We start from the raw sequence: 22,034 nt of genomic DNA, 5'->3' as shown, positions 1-22,034 counted from the left end.
AACATTCTGGAAAGTAGAGTTGTGCAAAAGCTAATTTCACAACTAAATATACTCATCAGAGAATTTGGGGATTAACTTCAGACCGCATGCATTTCAAGTAGTAGCTCAGAGACACATCCCCTTACTATATCATAGCAGGGTTGCCATTTTGAGAAAACTTTTTTTTCTTCAAAGTCATCCAATGAAAGAACCTTTCCTTGGTACCAGGTATCTTTCAGTAAGGCACAGATGGGATTTGAACCCATGATCTTCGGTTTACAAGACCGACGCCTTACCGCTTGGCCACCATGCCACTCTATGCTGCAAGATATTTATCAACATTCTGGAAAGTAGCTTGTGTAATGTGAATTTGGCACACAAATAAACTCAGTTTCCTGGATCAACATTCTGGAAAGTAGGAGTTGTGTAATGTGAATTTGGCACACAAATAAACTCAGTGGAGAACCTTGGGATTGAACCAAGGACCTCATAAAAATAGCATGCACTCCCCCTCTGAGCTTCGATACCATTTTATTTGCAGATAAAATGCAATATTAATACAATGTACTTTTTATATACACCACTCCATTGAAACTACAATGAAATGATAGCAGCAATTCTAAATACAAGCAAGTATGGACAGTCATCTAACCCATGAACTTCAGTTTTTGAAAATGATGCAATTGAAGTTGGCAACCATGCCACTTCTGTTCCATAAATGTACGAACAGGGATTGAACACATGTTCTTCAGATTACAAGCGCAAATTATTCAGCACATCTCTGTTTCCTGCTGAGAATTTCAACATTCTGGAAAGAAGGAGATGGGTCAATGCAAAAATTGTTATGGAGAAGCTGGGGATTGAACCCAGGACCTCATACATGCGAAGCATGCGCTCTACCACTGAGCTACATCCCCTTTCTGTGAAAGAAAAAATGTTTCTTATTTTTTTAAATTTCACCTATAATTAACCAGGTAAGCCAGTTGAGAACAAGTTTTCATATTCAACTGCGACCTGGCCAAGATAAAGCAAAGCAGCGCAACACAAACAACAACACAGAGTTACAGATGGAATAAACAAGCGTACAGTCAATAACACAATAGAAGAAAAAAGAAAGTCTATATACAGTGCGTGCAAATGGAGGTAAGGCAATAAATAGGCCATTGTAGCAAAGTATTTACAATTTAGCAAATTAACACTGGAGTGATAGATGAGCAGATGATGATGTGCAAGTAGAAATACTGGTGTGCAAAGAGCAGAAAGTAAATTAAAACAATATGGGGATTAGGTAGGTAGATTGGGTGGGCTATTTACAGATGGGCTTTGTACAGCTGCAGCGATCAGTTAGCTGCTCAGATAGCCGATGTTAAAGTTAGCAGTGTTGCCAACACCTCAGTAAGGAAAGTAGCTATTGGCTGTCCTAAAAGTCGCTAGAAGTTGCTAAATGATGTCATCACCTAATTTGCATAATTGTGCATGTAATTGTGATGGACACTGTAGGAGTGAGGAATAACATTGTGGAAGAGACAAAAAGTGAGAAAAATGAAAATGTCTGCAAGTATTCATACTTGCTAAATACAGTGACTAAGTCGCTAAGTTGGCAACACTGAAAGTTAGTGAGGGAATATGTCTCCAGCTTCAGCGATTTTTGCAATTCGTTCAGTCATTGTCAGCAGAGAACTGTAAGGAAAGGCGGCCAAAGGAGGTGTTGGCTTTGGGGGATGACCAGTGAGATATACCTGCTGGAGCGCGTGCTACGGGTGGGGGTTGTTATCGTGACCAGTGAGCTGAGATAAGGCGGAGCTTTACCTAGCATAGACTAAAAAGATGACCTGGAGCGAGTCGGTCTGGCGATGAATATGTAGCGAGGGCCAGCCGACTAGAGCATACAGGTCGTAGTGGCCATATCAATACAATTGACCTTTTCTTTACACTGTTCTAATGAAAGTACATTTCCATAATATCATCTAGCTTCCATAAACGTCGAACAAGGATTGAACCCATGTGCTTCAGTTTACAAAAACAGATGACTTAGCACATCTATTTCCTTCTTAAAATGTCAACATTCTGGAAAGTAGAGTTGTGCAAAAGCTAATTTCACAACTAAATATACTCATCAGAGAATTTGGGGATTAACTTCAGACCGCATGCATTTCAAGTAGTAGCTCAGAGACACATCCCCTTACTATATCATAGCAGGGTTGCCATTTTGAGAAAACTTTTTTTCTTCAAAGTCATCCAATGAAAGAACCTTTCCTTGGTACCAGGTATCTTTCAGTAAGGCACAGATGGGATTTGAACCCATGATCTTCGGTTTACAAGACCACGCCTTACCGCTTGGCCACCATGCCACTCTATGCTGCACTTTATGCTGCAAGATATTTATCAACATTCTGGAAAGTAGGAGTTGTGTAATGTGAATTTGGCACACAAATAAACTCAGTGGAGAACCTTGGGATTGAACCAAGGACCTCATACATAAATAGCATGCACTCCCCTCTGAGCTTCGATACCATTTTATTTGCAGATAAAATGCAATATTAATACAATGTACTTTTTATATACACCACTCCATTGAAACTACAATGAAATGATAGCAGCAATTCTAAATACAAGCAAGTATGGACAGTCATCTAACCCATGAACTTCAGTTTTTGAAAATGATGCAATTGAAGTTGGCAACCATGCCACTTCTGTTCCATAAATGTACGAACAGGGATTGAACACATGTTCTTCAGATTACAAGCGCAAATTATTCAGCACATCTCTGTTTCCTGCTGAGAATTTCAACATTCTGGAAAGAAGGAGATGGGTCAATGCAAAAATTGTTATGGAGAAGCTGGGGATTGAACCCAGGACCTCATACATGCGAAAGCATGCGCTCTACCACTGAGCTACATCCCCTTTCTGTGAAAGAAAAAATGTTTCTTATTTTTTTAAATTTCACCTATAATTAACCAGGTAAGCCAGTTGAGAACAAGTTTTCATATTCAACTGCGACCTGGCCAAGATAAAGCAAAGCAGCGCAACACAAACAACAACACAGAGTTACAGATGGAATAAACAAGCGTACAGTCAATAACACAATAGAAGAAAAAAGAAAGTCTATATACAGTGCGTGCAAATGGAGGTAAGGCAATAAATAGGCCATTGTAGCAAAGTATTTACAATTTAGCAAATTAACACTGGAGTGATAGATGAGCAGATGATGATGTGCAAGTAGAAATACTGGTGTGCAAAGAGCAGAAAGTAAATTAAAACAATATGGGGATTAGGTAGGTAGATTGGGTGGGCTATTTACAGATGGGCTTTGTACAGCTGCAGCGATCAGTTAGCTGCTCAGATAGCCGATGTTTAAAGTTAGCAGTGTTGCCAACACCTCAGTAAGGAAAGTAGCTATTGGCTGTCCTAAAAGTCGCTAGAAGTTGCTAAATGATGTCATCACCTAATTTGCATAATTGTGCATGTAATTGTGATGGACACTGTAGGAGTGAGGAATAACATTGTGGAAGAGACAAAAAGTGAGAAAAATGAAAATGTCTGCAAGTATTCATACTTGCTAAATACAGTGACTAAGTCGCTAAGTTGGCAACACTGAAAGTTAGTGAGGGAATATGTCTCCAGCTTCAGCGATTTTTGCAATTCGTTCCAGTCATTGTCAGCAGAGAACTGTAAGGAAAGGCGGCCAAAGGAGGTGTTGGCTTTGGGGGATGACCAGTGAGATATACCTGCTGGAGCGCGTGCTACGGGTGGGGTTGTTATCGTGACCAGTGAGCTGAGATAAGGCGGAGCTTTACCTAGCATAGACTAAAAAGATGACCTGGAGCGAGTCGGTCTGGCGATGAATATGTAGCGAGGGCCAGCCGACTAGAGCATACAGGTCGTAGTGGCCATATCAATACAATTGACCTTTTCTTTACACTGTTCTAATGAAAGTACATTTCCATAATATCATCTAGCTTCCATAAACGTCGAACAAGGATTGAACCCATGTGCTTCAGTTTACAAAAACAGATGACTTAGCACATCTATTTCCTTCTTAAAATGTCAACATTCTGGAAAGTAGAGTTGTGCAAAAGCTAATTTCACAACTAAATATACTCATCAGAGAATTTGGGGATTAACTTCAGACCGCATGCATTTCAAGTAGTAGCTCAGAGACACATCCCCTTACTATATCATAGCAGGGTTGCCATTTTGAGAAAACTTTTTTTCTTCAAAGTCATCCAATGAAAGAACCTTTCCTTGGTACCAGGTATCTTTCAGTAAGGCACAGATGGGATTTGAACCCATGATCTTCGGTTTACAAGACCGACGCCTTACCGCTTGGCCACCATGCCACTCTATGCTGCAAGATATTTATCAACATTCTGGAAAGTAGGAGTTGTGTAATGTGAATTTGGCACACAAATAAACTCAGTGGAGAACCTTGGGATTGAACCAAGGACCTCATACATAAATAGCATGCACTCCCCCTCTGAGCTTCGATACCATTTTATTTGCAGATAAAATGCAATATTAATACAATGTACTTTTTATATACACCACTCCATTGAAACTACAATGAAATGATAGCAGCAATTCTAAATACAAGCAAGTATGGACAGTCATCTAACCCATGAACTTCAGTTTTTGAAAATGATGCAATTGAAGTTGGCAACCATGCCACTTCTGTTCCATAAATGTACGAACAGGGATTGAACACATGTTCTTCAGATTACAAGCGCAAATTATTCAGCACATCTCTGTTTCCTGCTGAGAATTTCAACATTCTGGAAAGAAGGAGATGGGTCAATGCAAAAATTGTTATGGAGAAGCTGGGGATTGAACCCAGGACCTCATACATGCGAAGCATGCGCTCTACCACTGAGCTACATCCCCTTTCTGTGAAAGAAAAAATGTTTCTTATTTTTTTAATTTCACCTATAATTAACCAGGTAAGCCAGTTGAGAACAAGTTTTCATATTCAACTGCGACCTGGCCAAGATAAAGCAAAGCAGCGCAACACAAACAACAACACAGAGTTACAGATGGAATAAACAAGCGTACAGTCAATAACACAATAGAAGAAAAAAGAAAGTCTATATACAGTGCGTGCAAATGGAGGTAAGGCAATAAATAGGCCATTGTAGCAAAGTATTTACAATTTAGCAAATTAACACTGGAGTGATAGATGAGCAGATGATGATGTGCAAGTAGAAATACTGGTGTGCAAAGAGCAGAAAGTAAATTAAAACAATATGGGGATTAGGTAGGTAGATTGGGTGGGCTATTTACAGATGGGCTTTGTACAGCTGCAGCGATCAGTTAGCTGCTCAGATAGCCGATGTTTAAAGTTAGCAGTGTTGCCAACACCTCAGTAAGGAAAGTAGCTATTGGCTGTCCTAAAAGTCGCTAGAAGTTGCTAAATGATGTCATCACCTAATTTGCATAATTGTGCATGTAATTGTGATGGACACTGTAGGAGTGAGGAATAACATTGTGGAAGAGACAAAAAGTGAGAAAAATGAAAATGTCTGCAAGTATTCATACTTGCTAAATACAGTGACTAAGTCGCTAAGTTGGCAACACTGAAAGTTAGTGAGGGAATATGTCTCCAGCTTCAGCGATTTTTGCAATTCGTTCCAGTCATTGTCAGCAGAGAACTGTAAGGAAAGGCGGCCAAAGGAGGTGTTGGCTTTGGGGGATGACCAGTGAGATATACCTGCTGGAGCGCGTGCTACGGGTGGGGGTTGTTATCGTGACCAGTGAGCTGAGATAAGGCGGAGCTTTACCTAGCATAGACTAAAAAGATGACCTGGAGCGAGTCGGTCTGGCGATGAATATGTAGCGAGGGCCAGCCGACTAGAGCATACAGGTCGTAGTGGCCATATCAATACAATTGACCTTTTCTTTACACTGTTCTAATGAAAGTACATTTCCATAATATCATCTAGCTTCCATAAACGTCGAACAAGGATTGAACCCATGTGCTTCAGTTTACAAAAACAGATGACTTAGCACATCTATTTCCTTCTTAAAATGTCAACATTCTGGAAAGTAGAGTTGTGCAAAAGCTAATTTCACAACTAAATATACTCATCAGAGAATTTGGGGATTAACTTCAGACCGCATGCATTTCAAGTAGTAGCTCAGAGACACATCCCCTTACTATATCATAGCAGGGTTGCCATTTTGAGAAAACTTTTTTTTCTTCAAAGTCATCCAATGAAAGAACCTTTCCTTGGTACCAGGTATCTTTCAGTAAGGCACAGATGGGATTTGAACCCATGATCTTCGGTTTACAAGACCGACGCCTTACCGCTACTGGCCACCATGCCACTCTATGCTGCAAGATATTTATCAACATTCTGGAAAGTAGGAGTTGTGTAATGTGAATTTGGCACACAAATAAACTCAGTGGAGAACCTTGGGATTGAACCAAGGACCTCATACATAAATAGCATGCACTCCCCCTCTGAGCTTCGATACCATTTTATTTGCAGATAAAATGCAATATTAATACAATGTACTTTTTATATACACCACTCCATTGAAACTACAATGAAATGATAGCAGCAATTCTAAATACAAGCAAGTATGGACAGTCATCTAACCCATGAACTTCAGTTTTTGAAAATGATGCAATTGAAGTTGGCAACCATGCCACTTCTGTTCCATAAATGTAAGAACAGGGATTGAACACATGTTCTTCAGATTACAAGCGCAAATTATTCAGCACATCTCTGTTTCCTGCTGAGAATTTCAACATTCTGGAAAGAAGGAGATGGGTCAATGCAAAAATTGTTATGGAGAAGCTGGGGATTGAACCCAGGACCTCATACATGCGAAGCATGCGCTCTACCACTGAGCTACATCCCCTTTCTGTGAAAGAAAAAAATGTTTCTTATTTTTTTAAATTTCACCTATAATTAACCAGGTAAGCCAGTTGAGAACAAGTTTTCATATTCAACTGCGACCTGGCCAAGATAAAGCAAAGCAGCGCAACACAAACAACAACACAGAGTTACAGATGGAATAAACAAGCGTACAGTCAATAACACAATAGAAGAAAAAAAGAAAGTCTATATACAGTGCGTGCAAATGGAGGTAAGGCAATAAATAGGCCATTGTAGCAAAGTATTTACAATTTAGCAAATTAACACTGGAGTGATAGATGAGCAGATGATGATGTGCAAGTAGAAATACTGGTGTGCAAAGAGCAGAAAGTAAATTAAAACAATATGGGGATTAGGTAGGTAGATTGGGTGGGCTATTTACAGATGGGCTTTGTACAGCTGCAGCGATCAGTTAGCTGCTCAGATAGCCAATGTTTAAAGTTAGCAGTGTTGCCAACACCTCAGTAAGGAAAGTAGCTATTGGCTGTCCTAAAAGTCGCTAGAAGTTGCTAAATGATGTCATCACCTAATTTGCATAATTGTGCATGTAATTGTGATGGACACTGTAGGAGTGAGGAATAACATTGTGGAAGAGACAAAAAGTGAGAAAAATGAAAATGTCTGCAAGTATTCATACTTGCTAAATACAGTGACTAAGTCGCTAAGTTGGCAACACTGAAAGTTAGTGAGGGAATATGTCTCCAGCTTCAGCGATTTTTGCAATTCGTTCCAGTCATTGTCAGCAGAGAACTGTAAGGAAAGGCGGCCAAAGGAGGTGTTGGCTTTGGGGGATGACCAGTGAGATATACCTGCTGGAGCGCGTGCTACGGGTGGGGGTTGTTATCGTGACCAGTGAGCTGAGATAAGGCGGAGCTTTACCTAGCATAGACTAAAAAGATGACCTGGAGCGAGTCGGTCTGGCGATGAATATGTAGCGAGGGCCAGCCGACTAGAGCATACAGGTCGTAGTGGCCATATCAATACAATTGACCTTTTCTTTACACTGTTCTAATGAAAGTACATTTCCATAATATCATCTAGCTTCCATAAACGTCGAACAAGGATTGAACCCATGTGCTTCAGTTTACAAAAACAGATGACTTAGCACATCTATTTCCTTCTTAAAATGTCAACATTCTGGAAAGTAGAGTTGTGCAAAAGCTAATTTCACAACTAAATATACTCATCAGAGAATTTGGGGATTAACTTCAGACCGCATGCATTTCAAGTAGTAGCTCAGAGACACATCCCCTTACTATATCATAGCAGGGTTGCCATTTTGAGAAAACTTTTTTTTCTTCAAAGTCATCCAATGAAAGAACCTTTCCTTGGTACCAGGTATCTTTCAGTAAGGCACAGATGGGATTTGAACCCATGATCTTCGGTTTACAAGACCAACTCCTTACCGCTTGGCCACCATGCCACTCTATGCTGCAAGATATTTATCAACATTCTGGAAAGTAGGAGTTGTGTAATGTGAATTTGGCACACAAATAAACTCAGTGGAGAACCTTGGGATTGAACCAAGGACCTCATACATAAATAGCATGCACTCCCCTCTGAGCTTCGATACCATTTTATTTGCAGATAAAATGCAATATTAATACAATGTACTTTTTATATACACCACTCCATTGAAACTACAATGAAATGATAGCAGCAATTCTAAATACAAGCAAGTATGGACAGTCATCTAACCCATGAACTTCAGTTTTTGAAAATGATGCAATTGAAGTTGGCAACCATGCCACTTCTGTTCCATAAATGTAAGAACAGGGATTGAACACATGTTCTTCAGATTACAAGCGCAAATTATTCAGCACATCTCTGTTTCCTGCTGAGAATTTCAACATTCTGGAAAGAAGGAGATGGGTCAATGCAAAAATTGTTATGGAGAAGCTGGGGATTGAACCCAGGACCTCATACATGCGAAGCATGCGCTCTACCACTGAGCTACATCCCCTTTCTGTGAAAGAAAAAATGTTTCTTATTTTTTTAAATTTCACCTATAATTAACCAGGTAAGCCAGTTGAGAACAAGTTTTCATTTCAACTGCGACCTGGCCAAGATAAAGCAAAGCAGCGCAACACAAACAACAACACAGAGTTACAGATGGAATAAACAAGCGTACAGTCAATAACACAATAGAAGAAAAAAAGAAAGTCTATATACAGTGCGTGCAAATGGAGGTAAGGCAATAAATAGGCCATTGTAGCAAAGTATTTACAATTTAGCAAATTAACACTGGAGTGATAGATGAGCAGATGATGATGTGCAAGTAGAAATACTGGTGTGCAAAGAGCAGAAAGTAAATTAAAACAATATGGGGATTAGGTAGGTAGATTGGGTGGGCTATTTACAGATGGGCTTTGTACAGCTGCAGCGATCAGTTAGCTGCTCAGATAGCCAATGTTTAAAGTTAGCAGTGTTGCCAACACCTCAGTAAGGAAAGTAGCTATTGGCTGTCCTAAAAGTCGCTAGAAGTTGCTAAATGATGTCATCACCTAATTTGCATAATTGTGCATGTAATTGTGATGGACACTGTAGGAGTGAGGAATAACATTGTGGAAGAGACAAAAAGTGAGAAAATGAAAATGTCTGCAAGTATTCATACTTGCTAAATACAGTGACTAAGTCGCTAAGTTGGCAACACTGAAAGTTAGTGAGGAATATGTCTCCAGCTTCAGCGATTTTTGCAATTCGTTCTAGTCATTGTCAGCAGAGAACTGGAAGGAAAGGCGGCCAAAGGAGGTGTTGGCTTTGGGGATGACCAGTGAGATATACCTGCTGGAGCGCGTGCTACGGGTGGGGTTGTTATCGTGACCAGTGAGCTGAGATAAGGCGGAGCTTTACCTAGCATAGACTAAAAAGATGACCTGGAGCGAGTGGGTCTGGCGATGATATGTAGCGAGGGCCAGCCGACTAGAGCATACAGGTCGTAGTGGCCATATCAATACAATTGACCTTTTCTTTACACTGTTCTAATGAAAGTACATTTCCATAATATCATCTAGCTTCCATAAACGTCGAACAAGGATTGAACCCATGTGCTTCAGTTTACAAAAACAGATGACTTAGCACATCTATTTCCTTCTTAAAATGTCAACATTCTGGAAAGTAGAGTTGTGCAAAAGCTAATTTCACAACTAAATATACTCATCAGAGAATTTGGGGATTAACTTCAGACCGCATGCATTTCAAGTAGTAGCTCAGAGACACATCCCCTTACTACATCATAGCAGGGTTGCCATTTTGAGAAAAGTTTTTTTCTTCAAAGTCATCCAATGAAAGAACCTTTCCTTGGTACCAGGTATCTTTCAGTAAGGCAACAGATGGGATTTGAACCCATGATCTTCGGTTTACAAGACCAACTCCTTACCGCTTGGCCACCATGCTACTCTATTCTGCAAGATATTTATCAACATTCTGGAAAGTAGCAGTTGTGTAATGTGAATTTGGCACACAAATAAACTCAGTGGAGAACCTTTTGGCACACAAATAAACTCAGTGGGAACCTTGGGATTGAACCAAGGACCTCATACATAAATAGCATGCACTCCCCCTCTGAGCTTCGATACCATTTTATTTGCAGATAAAATGCAATATTAATACAATGTACTTTTTATATACACCACTCCATTGAAACTACAATGAAATGATAGCAGAAATTCTAAATACAAGCAAGTATGGACAGTCATCTAACCCATGAACTTCAGTTTTTGAAAATGATGCAATTGAAGTTGGCAACCATGCCACTTCTGTTCCATAAATGTAAGAACAGGGATTGAACACATGTTCTTCAGATTAAAGCGCAAATTATTCAGCACATCTCTGTTTCCTGCTGAGAATTTCAACATTCTGGAAAGAAGGAGATGGGTCATTGCAAAAATGTTATGGAGAAGCTGGGGATTGAACCCAGGACCTCATACATGCGAAGCATGCGCTCTACCACTGAGCTACATCCCCTTTCTGTGAAAGAAAAAATGTTTCTTATTTTTTTAAATTTCACCTATAATTAACCAGGTAAGCCAGTTGAGAACAAGTTTTCATTTTCAACTGCGACCTGGCCAAGATAAAGCAAAGCAGCGCAACACAAACAACAACACAGAGTTACAGATGGAATAATAAACAAGCGTACAGTCAATAACACAATAGAAGAAAAAAAGAAAGTCTATATACAGTGCGTGCAAATGGAGGTAAGGCAATAAATAGGCCATTGTAGCAAAGTATTTACAATTTAGCAAATTAACACTGGAGTGATAGATGAGCAGATGATGATGTGCAAGTAGAAATACTGGTGTGCAAAGAGCAGAAAGTAAATTAAAACAATATGGGGATTAGGTAGGTAGATTGGGTGGGCTATTTACAGATGGGCTTTGTACAGCTGCAGCGATCAGTTAGCTGCTCAGATAGCCAATGTTTAAAGTTAGCAGTGTTGCCAACACCTCAGTAAGGAAAGTAGCTATTGGCTGTCCTAAAAGTCGCTAGAAGTTGCTAAATGATGTCATCACCTAATTTGCATAATTGTGCATGTAATTGTGATGGACACTGTAGGAGTGAGGAATAACATTGTGGAAGAGACAAAAAGTGAGAAAAATGAAAATGTCTGCAAGTATTCATACTTGCTAAATACAGCGACTAAGTCGCTAAGTTGGCAACACTGAAAGTTAGTGAGGGAATATGTCTCCAGCTTCAGCGATTTTTGCAATTCGTTCTAGTCATTGTCAGCAGAGAACTGGAAGGAAAGGCGGCCAAAGGAGGTGTTGGCTTTGGGGATGACCAGTGAGATATACCTGCTGGAGCGCGTGCTACGGGTGGGTGTTGTTATCGTGACCAGTGAGCTGAGATAAGGCGGAGCTTTACCTAGCAGAGACTAAAAAGATGACCTGGAGCGAGTGGGTCTGGCGACGAATATGTAGCGAGGGCCAGCCGACTAGAGCATACAGGTCGTAGTGGCCATATCAATACAATTGACCTTTTCTTTACACTGTTCTAATGAAAGTACATTTCCATAATATCATCTAGCTTCCATAAACGTCGAACAAGGATTGAACCCATGTGCTTCAGTTTACAAAAACAGATGACTTAGCACATCTATTTCCTTCTTAAAATGTCAACATTCTGGAAAGTAGAGTTGTGCAAAAGCTAATTTTACAACTAAATATACTCATCAGAGAATTTGGGGATTAACTTCAGACCGCATGCATTTCAAGTATTAGCTCTACAGAGACACATCCCCTTACTACATCATAGCAGGGTTGCCATTTTGAGAAAAGTTTTTTTTCTTCAAAGTCCTCCAGTGAAAGAACCTTTCCTTGGTACCAGGTATCTTTCAGTAAGGGAACAGATGGGATTTGAACCCATGATCTTCGGTTTACAAGACCAACTCCTTACCGCTTGGCCACCATGCTACTCTATTCTGCAAGATATTTATCAACATTCTGGAAAGTAGCAGTTGTGTAATGTGAATTTGGCACACAAATAACATCTCTGTTTCCTGCTGAGAATTTCAACATTCTGGAAAGTAGGAGTTGTGTAATGTGAATTTGGCACACAAATAAACTCAGTGGAGAACCTTGGGATTGAACCAAGGACCTCATACATAAATAGCATGCACTCCCCCTCTGAGCTTCGATACCATTTTATTTGCAGATAAAATGCAATATTAATACAATGTACTTTTTATATACACCACTCCATTGAAACTACAATGAAATGATAGCAGAAATTCTAAATACAAGCAAGTATGGACAGTCATCTAACCCATGAACTTCAGTTTTTGAAAATGATGCAATTGAAGTTGGCAACCATGCCACTTCTGTTCCATAAATGGAAGAACAGGGATTGAACACATGTTCTTCAGATTAAGGGCGCGAATTATTCAGCACATCTCTGTTTCCTGCTGAGAATTTCAACATTCTGGAAAGAAGGAGATGGGTCATTGCAAAAAATGTTATGGAGAAGCTGGGGATTGAACCCAGGACCTCATACATGCGAAGCATGCGCTCTACCACTGAGCTACATCCCCTTTCTGTGATAGAATAAAATGTTTCTTATTTTTTTAAATTTCACCTATAATTAACCAGCTAAGCCAGTTGAGAACAAGTTTTCATTTTCAACTGCGACCTGGCCAAGATAAAGCAAAGCAGCGCAACACAAACAACAACACAGAGTTACAGATGGAATAAACAAGCGTACAGTCAATAACACAATAGAAGAAAAAAAGAAAGTCTATATACAGTGCGTGCAAATGGAGGTAAGGCAATAAATAGGCCATTGTAGCGAAGTATTTACAATTTAGCAAATTAACACTGGAGTGATAGATGAGCAGATGATGATGTGCAAGTAGAAATACTGGTGTGCAAAGAGCAGAAAGTAAATTAAAACAATATGGGGATTAGGTAGGTAGATTGGGTGGGCTATTTACAGATGGGCTTTGTACAGCTGCAGCGATCAGTTAGCTGCTCAGATAGCCAATGTTTAAAGTTAGCAGTGTTGCCAACACCTCAGTAAGGAAAGTAGCTATTGGCTGTCCTAAAAGTCGCTAGAAGTTGCTAAATGATGTCATCACTAATTTGCATAATTGTGCATGTAATTGTGATGGACACTGTAGGAGTGAGGAATAACATTGTGGAAGAGACAAAAAGTGAGAAAATGAAAATGTCTGCAAGTATTCATACTTGCTAAATACAGTGACTAAGTCGCTAAGTTGGCAACACTGAAAGTTAGTGAGGGAATATGTCTCCAGCTTCAGCGATTTTTGCAATTCGTTCCAGTCATTGTCAGCAGAGAACTGTAAGGAAAGGCGGCCAAAGGAGGTGTTGGCTTTGGGGATGACCAGTGAGATATACCTGCTGGAGCGCGTGCTACGGGTGGGGGTTGTTATCGTGACCAGTGAGCTGAGATAAGGCGGAGCTTTACCTAGCATAGACTAAAAAGATGACCTGGAGCGAGTGGGTCTGGCGATGAATATGTAGCGAGGGCCAGCCGACTAGAGCATACAGGTCGTAGTGGCCATATCAATACAATTGACCTTTTCTTTACACTGTTCTAATGAAAGTACATTTCCATAATATCATCTAGCTTCCATAAACGTCGAACAAGGATTGAACCCATGTGCTTCAGTTTACAAAAACAGATGACTTAGCACATCTATTTCCTTCTTAAAATGTCAACATTCTGGAAAGTAGAGTTGTGCAAAAGCTAATTTCACAACTAAATATACTCATCAGAGAATTTGGGGATTAACTTCAGACCGCATGCATTTCAAGTAGTAGCTCAGAGACACATCCCCTTACTATATCATAGCAGGGTTGCCATTTTGAGAAAACTTTTTTTTCTTCAAAGTCATCCAATGAAAGAACCTTTCCTTGGTACCAGGTATCTTTCAGTAAGGCACAGATGGGATTTGAACCCATGATCTTCGGTTTACAAGACCAACTCCTTACCGCTTGGCCACCATGCCACTCTATGCTGCAAGATATTTATCAACATTCTGGAAAGTAGGAGTTGTGTAATGTGAATTTGGCACACAAATAAATCTCAGTTTCCTGAGAATTTCAACATTCTGGAAAGTAGGAGTTGTGTAATTGAACCACAAATAAACTCAGTGGAGAACCTCATTGAACCAAGGACCTCAAATAGCATGCACTCCCCTCTGAGCTTCGATACCATTTTATTTGCAGATAAAATGCAATATTAATACAATGTACTTTTTATATACACCACTCCATTGAAACTACAATGAAATGATAGCAGAAATTCTAAATACAAGCAAGTATGGACAGTCATCTAACCCATGAACTTCAGTTTTTGAAAATGATGCAATTGAAGTTGGCAACCATGCCACTTCTGTTCCATAAATGTAAGAACAGGGATTGAACACATGTTCTTCAGATTACAAGCGCAAATTATTCAGCACATCTCTGTTTCCTGCTGAGAATTTCAACATTCTGGAAAGAAGGAGATGGGTCAATGCAAAAATGTTATGGAGAAGCTGGGGATTGAACCCAGGACCTCATACATGCGAAGCATGCGCTCTACCACTGAGCTACATCCCCTTTCTGTGAAAGAAAAAATGTTTCTTATTTTTTTAAATTTCACCTATAATTAACCAGGTAAGCCAGTTGAGAACAAGTTTTCATTTTCAACTGCGACCTGGCCAAGATAAAGCAAAGCAGCGCAACACAAACAACAACACAGAGTTACAGATGGAATAAACAAGCGTCATTTAGCAGTCAATAACACAATAGAAGAAAAAAAGAAAGTCTATATACAGTGCGTGCAAATGGAGGTAAGGCAATAAATAGGCCATTGTAGCGAAGTATTTACAATTTAGCAAATTAACACTGGAGTGATAGATGAGCAGATGATGATGTGCAAGTAGAAATACTGGTGTGCAAAGAGCAGAAAGTAAATTAAAACAATATGGGGATTAGGTAGGTAGATTGGGTGGGCTATTTACAGATGGGCTTTGTACAGCTGCAGCGATCAGTTAGCTGCTCAGATCCAATGTTTAAAGTTAGCAGTGTTGCCAACACCTCAGTAAGGAAAGTAGCTATTGGCTGTCCTAAAAGTCGCTAGAAGTTGCTAAATGATGTCATCACCTAATTTGCATAATTGTGCATGTAATTGTGATGGACACTGTAGGAGTGAGGAATAACATTGTGGAAGAGACAAAAAGTGAGTAAAATGAAAATGTCTGCAAGTATTCATACTTGCTAAATACAGCGACTAAGTCGCTAAGTTGGCAACACTGAAAGTTAGTGAGGGAATATGTCTCCAGCTTCAGCGATTTTTGCAATTCGTTCTAGTCATTGTCAGCAGAGAACTGTAAGGAAAGGCGGCCAAAGGAGGTGTTGGCTTTGGGGATGACCAGTGAGATATACCTGCTGGAGCGCGTGCTACGGGTGGGTGTTGTTATCGTGACCAGTGAGCTGAGATAAGGCGGAGCTTTACCTAGCATAGACTAAAAAGATGACCTGGAGCGAGTGGGTCTGGCGACGAATATGTAGCGAGGGCCAGCCGACTAGAGCATACAGGTCGTAGTGGCCATATCAATACAATTGACCTTTTCTTTACACTGTTCTAATGAAAGTACATTTCCATAATATCATCTAGCTTCCATAAACGTCGAACAAGGATTGAACACATGTGCTTCAGTTTACAAAAACAGATGACTTAGCACATCTATTTCCTTCTTAAAATGTCAACATTCTGGAAAGTAGAGTTGTGCAAAAGCTAATTTCACAACTAAATATACTCATCAGAGAATTTGGGGATTAACTTCAGACCGCATGCATTTCAAGTATTAGCTCTACCGTAGAGACACATCCCCTTACTACATCATAGCAGGGTTGCCATTTTGAGAAAAGTTTTTTTTCTTCAAAGTCCTCCAGTGAAAGAACCTTTCCTTGGTACCAGGTATCTTTCAGTAAGGCAACAGATGGGATTTGAACCCATGATCTTCGGTTTACAAGACCAACTCCTTACCCCTTGGCCACCATGCTACTCTATTCTGCAAGATATTTATCAACATTCTGGAAAGTAGCAGTTGTGTAATGTGAATTTGGCACACAAATAACATCTCTGTTTCCTGCTGAGAATTTCAACATTCTGGAAAGTAGGAGTTGTGTAATGTGAATTTGGCACACAAATAAACTCAGTGGAGAACCTTGGGATTGAACCAAGGACCTCATACATAAATAGCATGCACTCCCCCTCTGAGCTTCGATACCATTTTATTTGCAGATAAAATGCAATATTAATACAATGTACTTTTTATATACACCACTCCATTGAAACTACAATGAAATGATAGCAGAAATTCTAAATACAAGCAAGTATGGACAGTCATCTAACCCATGAACTTCAGTTTTTGAAAATGATGCAATTGAAGTTGGCAACCATGCCACTTCTGTTCCATAAATGGAAGAACAGGGATTGAACACATGTTCTTCAGATTAAGGGCGCGAATTATTCAGCACATCTCTGTTTCCTGCTGAGAATTTCAACATTCTGGAAAGAAGGAGATGGGTCATTGCAAAAAATGTTATGGAGAAGCTGGGGATTGAACCCAGGACCTCATACATGCGAAGCATGCGCTCTACCACTGAGCTACATCCCCTTTCTGTGATAGAATAAAATGTTTCTTATTTTTTTAAATTTCACCTATAATTAACCAGCTAAGCCAGTTGAGAACAAGTTTTCATTTTCAACTGCGACCTGGCCAAGATAAAGCAAAGCAGCGCAACACAAACAACAACACAGAGTTACAGATGGAATAAACAAGCGTACAGTCAATAACACAATAGAAGAAAAAAGAAAGTCTATATACAGTGCGTGCAAATGGAGGTAAGGCAATAAATAGGCCATTGTAGCAAAGTATTTACAATTTAGCAAATTAACACTGGAGTGATAGATGAGCAGATGATGATGTGCAAGTAGAAATACTGGTGTGCAAAGAGCAGAAAGTAAATTAAAACAATATGGGGATTAGGTAGGTAGATTGGGTGGGCTATTTACAGATGGGCTTTGTACAGCTGCAGCGATCAGTTAGCTGCTCAGATAGCCGATGTTTAAAGTTAGCAGTGTTGCCAACACCTCAGTAAGGAAAGTAGCTATTGGCTGTCCTAAAAGTCGCTAGAAGTTGCTAAATGATGTCATCACCTAATTTGCATAATTGTGCATGTAATTGTGATGGACACTGTAGGAGTGAGGAATAACATTGTGGAAGAGACAAAAAGTGAGAAAATGAAAATGTCTGCAAGTATTCATACTTGCTAAATACAGTGACTAAGTCGCTAAGTTGGCAACACTGAAAGTTAGTGAGGGAATATGTCTCCAGCTTCAGCGATTTTTGCAATTCGTTCCAGTCATTGTCAGCAGAGAACTGTAAGGAAAGGCGGCCAAAGGAGGTGTTGGCTTTGGGGATGACCAGTGAGATATACCTGCTGGAGCGCGTGCTACGGGTGGGGGTTGTTATCGTGACCAGTGAGCTGAGATAAGGCGGAGCTTTACCTAGCATAGACTAAAAAGATGACCTGGAGCGAGTGGGTCTGGCGATGAATATGTAGCGAGGGCCAGCCGACTAGAGCATACAGGTCGTAGTGGCCATATCAATACAATTGACCTTTTCTTTACACTGTTCTAATGAAAGTACATTTCCATAATATCATCTAGCTTCCATAAACGTCGAACAAGGATTGAACCCATGTGCTTCAGTTTACAAAAACAGATGACTTAGCACATCTATTTCCTTCTTAAAATGTCAACATTCTGGAAAGTAGAGTTGTGCAAAAGCTAATTTCACAACTAAATATACTCATCAGAGAATTTGGGGATTAACTTCAGACCGCATGCATTTCAAGTAGTAGCTCAGAGACACATCCCCTTACTATATCATAGCAGGGTTGCCATTTTGAGAAAACTTTTTTTCTTCAAAGTCATCCAATGAAAGAACCTTTCCTTGGTACCAGGTATCTTTCAGTAAGGCACAGATGGGATTTGAACCCATGATCTTCGGTTTACAAGACCAACTCCTTACCGCTTGGCCACCATGCCACTCTATGCTGCAAGATATTTATCAACATTCTGGAAAGTAGGAGTTGTGTAATGTGAATTTGGCACACAAATAAACTCAGTGGAGAACCTTGGGATTGAACCAAGGACCTCATACATAAATAGCATGCACTCCCCTCTGAGCTTCGATACCATTTTATTTGCAGATAAAATGCAATATTAATACAATGTACTTTTTATATACACCACTCCATTGAAACTACAATGAAATGATAGCAGCAATTCTAAATACAAGCAAGTATGGACAGTCATCTAACCCATGAACTTCAGTTTTTGAAAATGATGCAATTGAAGTTGGCAACCATGCCACTTCTGTTCCATAAATGTAAGAACAGGGATTGAACACATGTTCTTCAGATTACAAGCGCAAATTATTCAGCACATCTCTGTTTCCTGCTGAGAATTTCAACATTCTGGAAAGAAGGAGATGGGTCAATGCAAAAATGTTATGGAGAAGCTGGGGATTGAACCCAGGACCTCATACATGCGAAGCATGCGCTCTACCACTGAGCTACATCCCCTTTCTGTGAAAGAAAAAATGTTTCTTATTTTTTTAAATTTCACCTATAATTAACCAGGTAAGCCAGTTGAGAACAAGTTTTCATATTCAACTGCGACCTGGCCAAGATAAAGCAAAGCAGCGCAACACAAACAACAACACAGAGTTACAGATGGAATAAACAAGCGTACAGTCAATAACACAATAGAAGAAAAAAGAAAGTCTATATACAGTGCGTGCAAATGGAGGTAAGGCAATAAATAGGCCATTGTAGCAAAGTATTTACAATTTAGCAAATTAACACTGGAGTGATAGATGAGCAGATGATGATGTGCAAGTAGAAATACTGGTGTGCAAAGAGCAGAAAGTAAATTAAAACAATATGGGGATTAGGTAGGTAGATTGGGTGGGCTATTTACAGATGGGCTTTGTACAGCTGCAGCGATCAGTTAGCTGCTCAGATAGCCGATGTTTAAAGTTAGCAGTGTTGCCAACACCTCAGTAAGGAAAGTAGCTATTGGCTGTCCTAAAAGTCGCTAGAAGTTGCTAAATGATGTCATCACCTAATTTGCATAATTGTGCATGTAATTGTGATGGACACTGTAGGAGTGAGGAATAACATTGTGGAAGAGACAAAAAGTGAGAAAATGAAAATGTCTGCAAGTATTCATACTTGCTAAATACAGTGACTAAGTCGCTAAGTTGGCAACACTGAAAGTTAGTGAGGGAATATGTCTCCAGCTTCAGCGATTTTTGCAATTCGTTCCAGTCATTGTCAGCAGAGAACTGTAAGGAAAGGCGGCCAAAGGAGGTGTTGGCTTTGGGGATGACCAGTGAGATATACCTGCTGGAGCGCGTGCTACGGGTGGGGGTTGTTATCGTGACCAGTGAGCTGAGATAAGGCGGAGCTTTACCTAGCATAGACTAAAAAGATGACCTGGAGCGAGTCGGTCTGGCGATGAATATGTAGCGAGGGCCAGCCGACTAGAGCATACAGGTCGTAGTGGCCATATCAATACAATTGACCTTTTCTTTACACTGTTCTAATGAAAGTACATTTCCATAATATCATCTAGCTTCCATAAACGTCGAACAAGGATTGAACCCATGTGCTTCAGTTTACAAAAACAGATGACTTAGCACATCTATTTCCTTCTTAAAATGTCAACATTCTGGAAAGTAGAGTTGTGCAAAAGCTAATTTCACAACTAAATATACTCATCAGAGAATTTGGGGATTAACTTCAGACCGCATGCATTTCAAGTAGTAGCTCAGAGACACATCCCCTTACTATATCATAGCAGGGTTGCCATTTTGAGAAAACTTTTTTTTCTTCAAAGTCATCCAATGAAAGAACCTTTCCTTGGTACCAGGTATCTTTCAGTAAGGCACAGATGGGATTTGAACCCATGATCTTCGGTTTACAAGACCACGCCTTACCGCTTGGCCACCATGCCACTCTATGCTGCAAGATATTTATCAACATTCTGGAAAGTAGGAGTTGTGTAATGTGAATTTGGCACACAAATAAACTCAGTGGAGAACCTTGGGATTGAACCAAGGACCTCATACATAAATAGCATGCACTCCCCCTCTGAGCTTCGATACCATTTTATTTGCAGATAAAATGCAATATTAATACAATGTACTTTTTATATACACCACTCCATTGAAACTACAATGAAATGATAGCAGCAATTCTAAATACAAGCAAGTATGGACAGTCATCTAACCCATGAACTTCAGTTTTTGAAAATGATGCAATTGAAGTTGGCAACCATGCCACTTCTGTTCCATAAATGTAAGAACAGGGATTGAACACATGTTCTTCAGATTACAAGCGCAAATTATTCAGCACATCTCTGTTTCCTGCTGAGAATTTCAACATTCTGGAAAGAAGGAGATGGGTCAATGCAAAAATTGTTATGGAGAAGCTGGGGATTGAACCCAGGACCTCATACATGCGAAGCATGCGCTCTACCACTGAGCTACATCCCCTTTCTGTGAAAGAAAAAATGTTTCTTATTTTTTTAAATTTCACCTATAATTAACCAGGTAAGCCAGTTGAGAACAAGTTTTCATATTCAACTGCGACCTGGCCAAGATAAAGCAAAGCAGCGCAACACAAACAACAACACAGAGTTACAGATGGAATAAACAAGCGTACAGTCAATAACACAATAGAAGAAAAAAAGAAAGTCTATATACAGTGCGTGCAAATGGAGGTAAGGCAATAAATAGGCCATTGTAGCAAAGTATTTACAATTTAGCAAATTAACACTGGAGTGATAGATGAGCAGATGATGATGTGCAAGTAGAAATACTGGTGTGCAAAGAGCAGAAAGTAAATTAAAACAATATGGGGATTAGGTAGGTAGATTGGGTGGGCTATTTACAGATGGGCTTTGTACAGCTGCAGCGATCAGTTAGCTGCTCAGATAGCCGATGTTTAAAGTTAGCAGTGTTGCCAACACCTCAGTAAGGAAAGTAGCTATTGGCTGTCCTAAAAGTCGCTAGAAGTTGCTAAATGATGTCATCACCTAATTTGCATAATTGTGCATGTAATTGTGATGGACACTGTAGGAGTGAGGAATAACATTGTGGAAGAGACAAAAAGTGAGAAAAATGAAAATGTCTGCAAGTATTCATACTTGCTAAATACAGTGACTAAGTCGCTAAGTTGGCAACACTGAAAGTTAGTGAGGGAATATGTCTCCAGCTTCAGCGATTTTTGCAATTCGTTCCAGTCATTGTCAGCAGAGAACTGTAAGGAAAGGCGGCCAAAGGAGGTGTTGGCTTTGGGGATGACCAGTGAGATATACCTGCTGGAGCGCGTGCTACGGGTGGGGGTTGTTATCGTGACCAGTGAGCTGAGATAAGGCGGAGCTTTACCTAGCATAGACTAAAAAGATGACCTGGAGCGAGTCGGTCTGGCGATGAATATGTAGCGAGGGCCAGCCGACTAGAGCATACAGGTCGTAGTGGCCATATCAATACAATTGACCTTTTCTTTACACTGTTCTAATGAAAGTACATTTCCATAATATCATCTAGCTTCCATAAACGTCGAACAAGGATTGAACCCATGTGTGCTTCAG

General features: G+C 39.9%; 16 non-coding genes across 16 annotated transcripts; all 16 read right to left on the bottom strand.

Moving 5' to 3' along the window:
* Positions 1 to 220: 220 nt before the first annotated feature.
* trnat-ugu (transfer RNA threonine (anticodon UGU)) lies at positions 221 to 292 on the bottom strand. The gene has a single exon. It is a non-coding gene; the product is annotated as a tRNA-Thr (tRNA).
* A 532-nt stretch (positions 293 to 824) lies between these two features.
* Positions 825 to 896, bottom strand: trnaa-cgc (transfer RNA alanine (anticodon CGC)). Its single transcript has one exon. It is a non-coding gene; the product is annotated as a tRNA-Ala (tRNA).
* A 3,351-nt stretch (positions 897 to 4,247) lies between these two features.
* Positions 4,248 to 4,319, bottom strand: trnat-ugu (transfer RNA threonine (anticodon UGU)). Its single transcript has one exon. It is a non-coding gene; the product is annotated as a tRNA-Thr (tRNA).
* Positions 4,320 to 4,788: 469 nt separating this feature from the next.
* On the bottom strand, positions 4,789 to 4,860 carry trnaa-cgc (transfer RNA alanine (anticodon CGC)). The gene has a single exon. It is a non-coding gene; the product is annotated as a tRNA-Ala (tRNA).
* A 1,365-nt stretch (positions 4,861 to 6,225) lies between these two features.
* trnat-ugu (transfer RNA threonine (anticodon UGU)) lies at positions 6,226 to 6,299 on the bottom strand. Its single transcript has one exon. It is a non-coding gene; the product is annotated as a tRNA-Thr (tRNA).
* Positions 6,300 to 6,768: 469 nt separating this feature from the next.
* trnaa-cgc (transfer RNA alanine (anticodon CGC)) lies at positions 6,769 to 6,840 on the bottom strand. Its single transcript has one exon. It is a non-coding gene; the product is annotated as a tRNA-Ala (tRNA).
* Positions 6,841 to 8,208: 1,368 nt separating this feature from the next.
* trnat-ugu (transfer RNA threonine (anticodon UGU)) lies at positions 8,209 to 8,280 on the bottom strand. The gene has a single exon. It is a non-coding gene; the product is annotated as a tRNA-Thr (tRNA).
* A 468-nt stretch (positions 8,281 to 8,748) lies between these two features.
* On the bottom strand, positions 8,749 to 8,820 carry trnaa-cgc (transfer RNA alanine (anticodon CGC)). Its single transcript has one exon. It is a non-coding gene; the product is annotated as a tRNA-Ala (tRNA).
* Positions 8,821 to 10,751: 1,931 nt separating this feature from the next.
* On the bottom strand, positions 10,752 to 10,823 carry trnaa-cgc (transfer RNA alanine (anticodon CGC)). Its single transcript has one exon. It is a non-coding gene; the product is annotated as a tRNA-Ala (tRNA).
* A 1,990-nt stretch (positions 10,824 to 12,813) lies between these two features.
* trnaa-cgc (transfer RNA alanine (anticodon CGC)) lies at positions 12,814 to 12,885 on the bottom strand. The gene has a single exon. It is a non-coding gene; the product is annotated as a tRNA-Ala (tRNA).
* A 1,365-nt stretch (positions 12,886 to 14,250) lies between these two features.
* On the bottom strand, positions 14,251 to 14,322 carry trnat-ugu (transfer RNA threonine (anticodon UGU)). Its single transcript has one exon. It is a non-coding gene; the product is annotated as a tRNA-Thr (tRNA).
* Positions 14,323 to 14,845: 523 nt separating this feature from the next.
* trnaa-cgc (transfer RNA alanine (anticodon CGC)) lies at positions 14,846 to 14,917 on the bottom strand. The gene has a single exon. It is a non-coding gene; the product is annotated as a tRNA-Ala (tRNA).
* A 1,994-nt stretch (positions 14,918 to 16,911) lies between these two features.
* On the bottom strand, positions 16,912 to 16,983 carry trnaa-cgc (transfer RNA alanine (anticodon CGC)). Its single transcript has one exon. It is a non-coding gene; the product is annotated as a tRNA-Ala (tRNA).
* Positions 16,984 to 18,347: 1,364 nt separating this feature from the next.
* Positions 18,348 to 18,419, bottom strand: trnat-ugu (transfer RNA threonine (anticodon UGU)). The gene has a single exon. It is a non-coding gene; the product is annotated as a tRNA-Thr (tRNA).
* Positions 18,420 to 18,886: 467 nt separating this feature from the next.
* trnaa-cgc (transfer RNA alanine (anticodon CGC)) lies at positions 18,887 to 18,958 on the bottom strand. Its single transcript has one exon. It is a non-coding gene; the product is annotated as a tRNA-Ala (tRNA).
* A 1,904-nt stretch (positions 18,959 to 20,862) lies between these two features.
* On the bottom strand, positions 20,863 to 20,934 carry trnaa-cgc (transfer RNA alanine (anticodon CGC)). Its single transcript has one exon. It is a non-coding gene; the product is annotated as a tRNA-Ala (tRNA).
* Between the last annotated feature and the right edge of the window lie 1,100 nt (positions 20,935 to 22,034).

Source organism: Oncorhynchus nerka, unplaced genomic scaffold (genome assembly GCF_034236695.1).
Source record: "Oncorhynchus nerka isolate Pitt River unplaced genomic scaffold, Oner_Uvic_2.0 unplaced_scaffold_1843, whole genome shotgun sequence".
NCBI classification, from domain to species: Eukaryota; Metazoa; Chordata; class Actinopteri; order Salmoniformes; family Salmonidae; genus Oncorhynchus; species Oncorhynchus nerka.
This window is presented reverse-complemented; position numbering and strand designations above follow the sequence as displayed.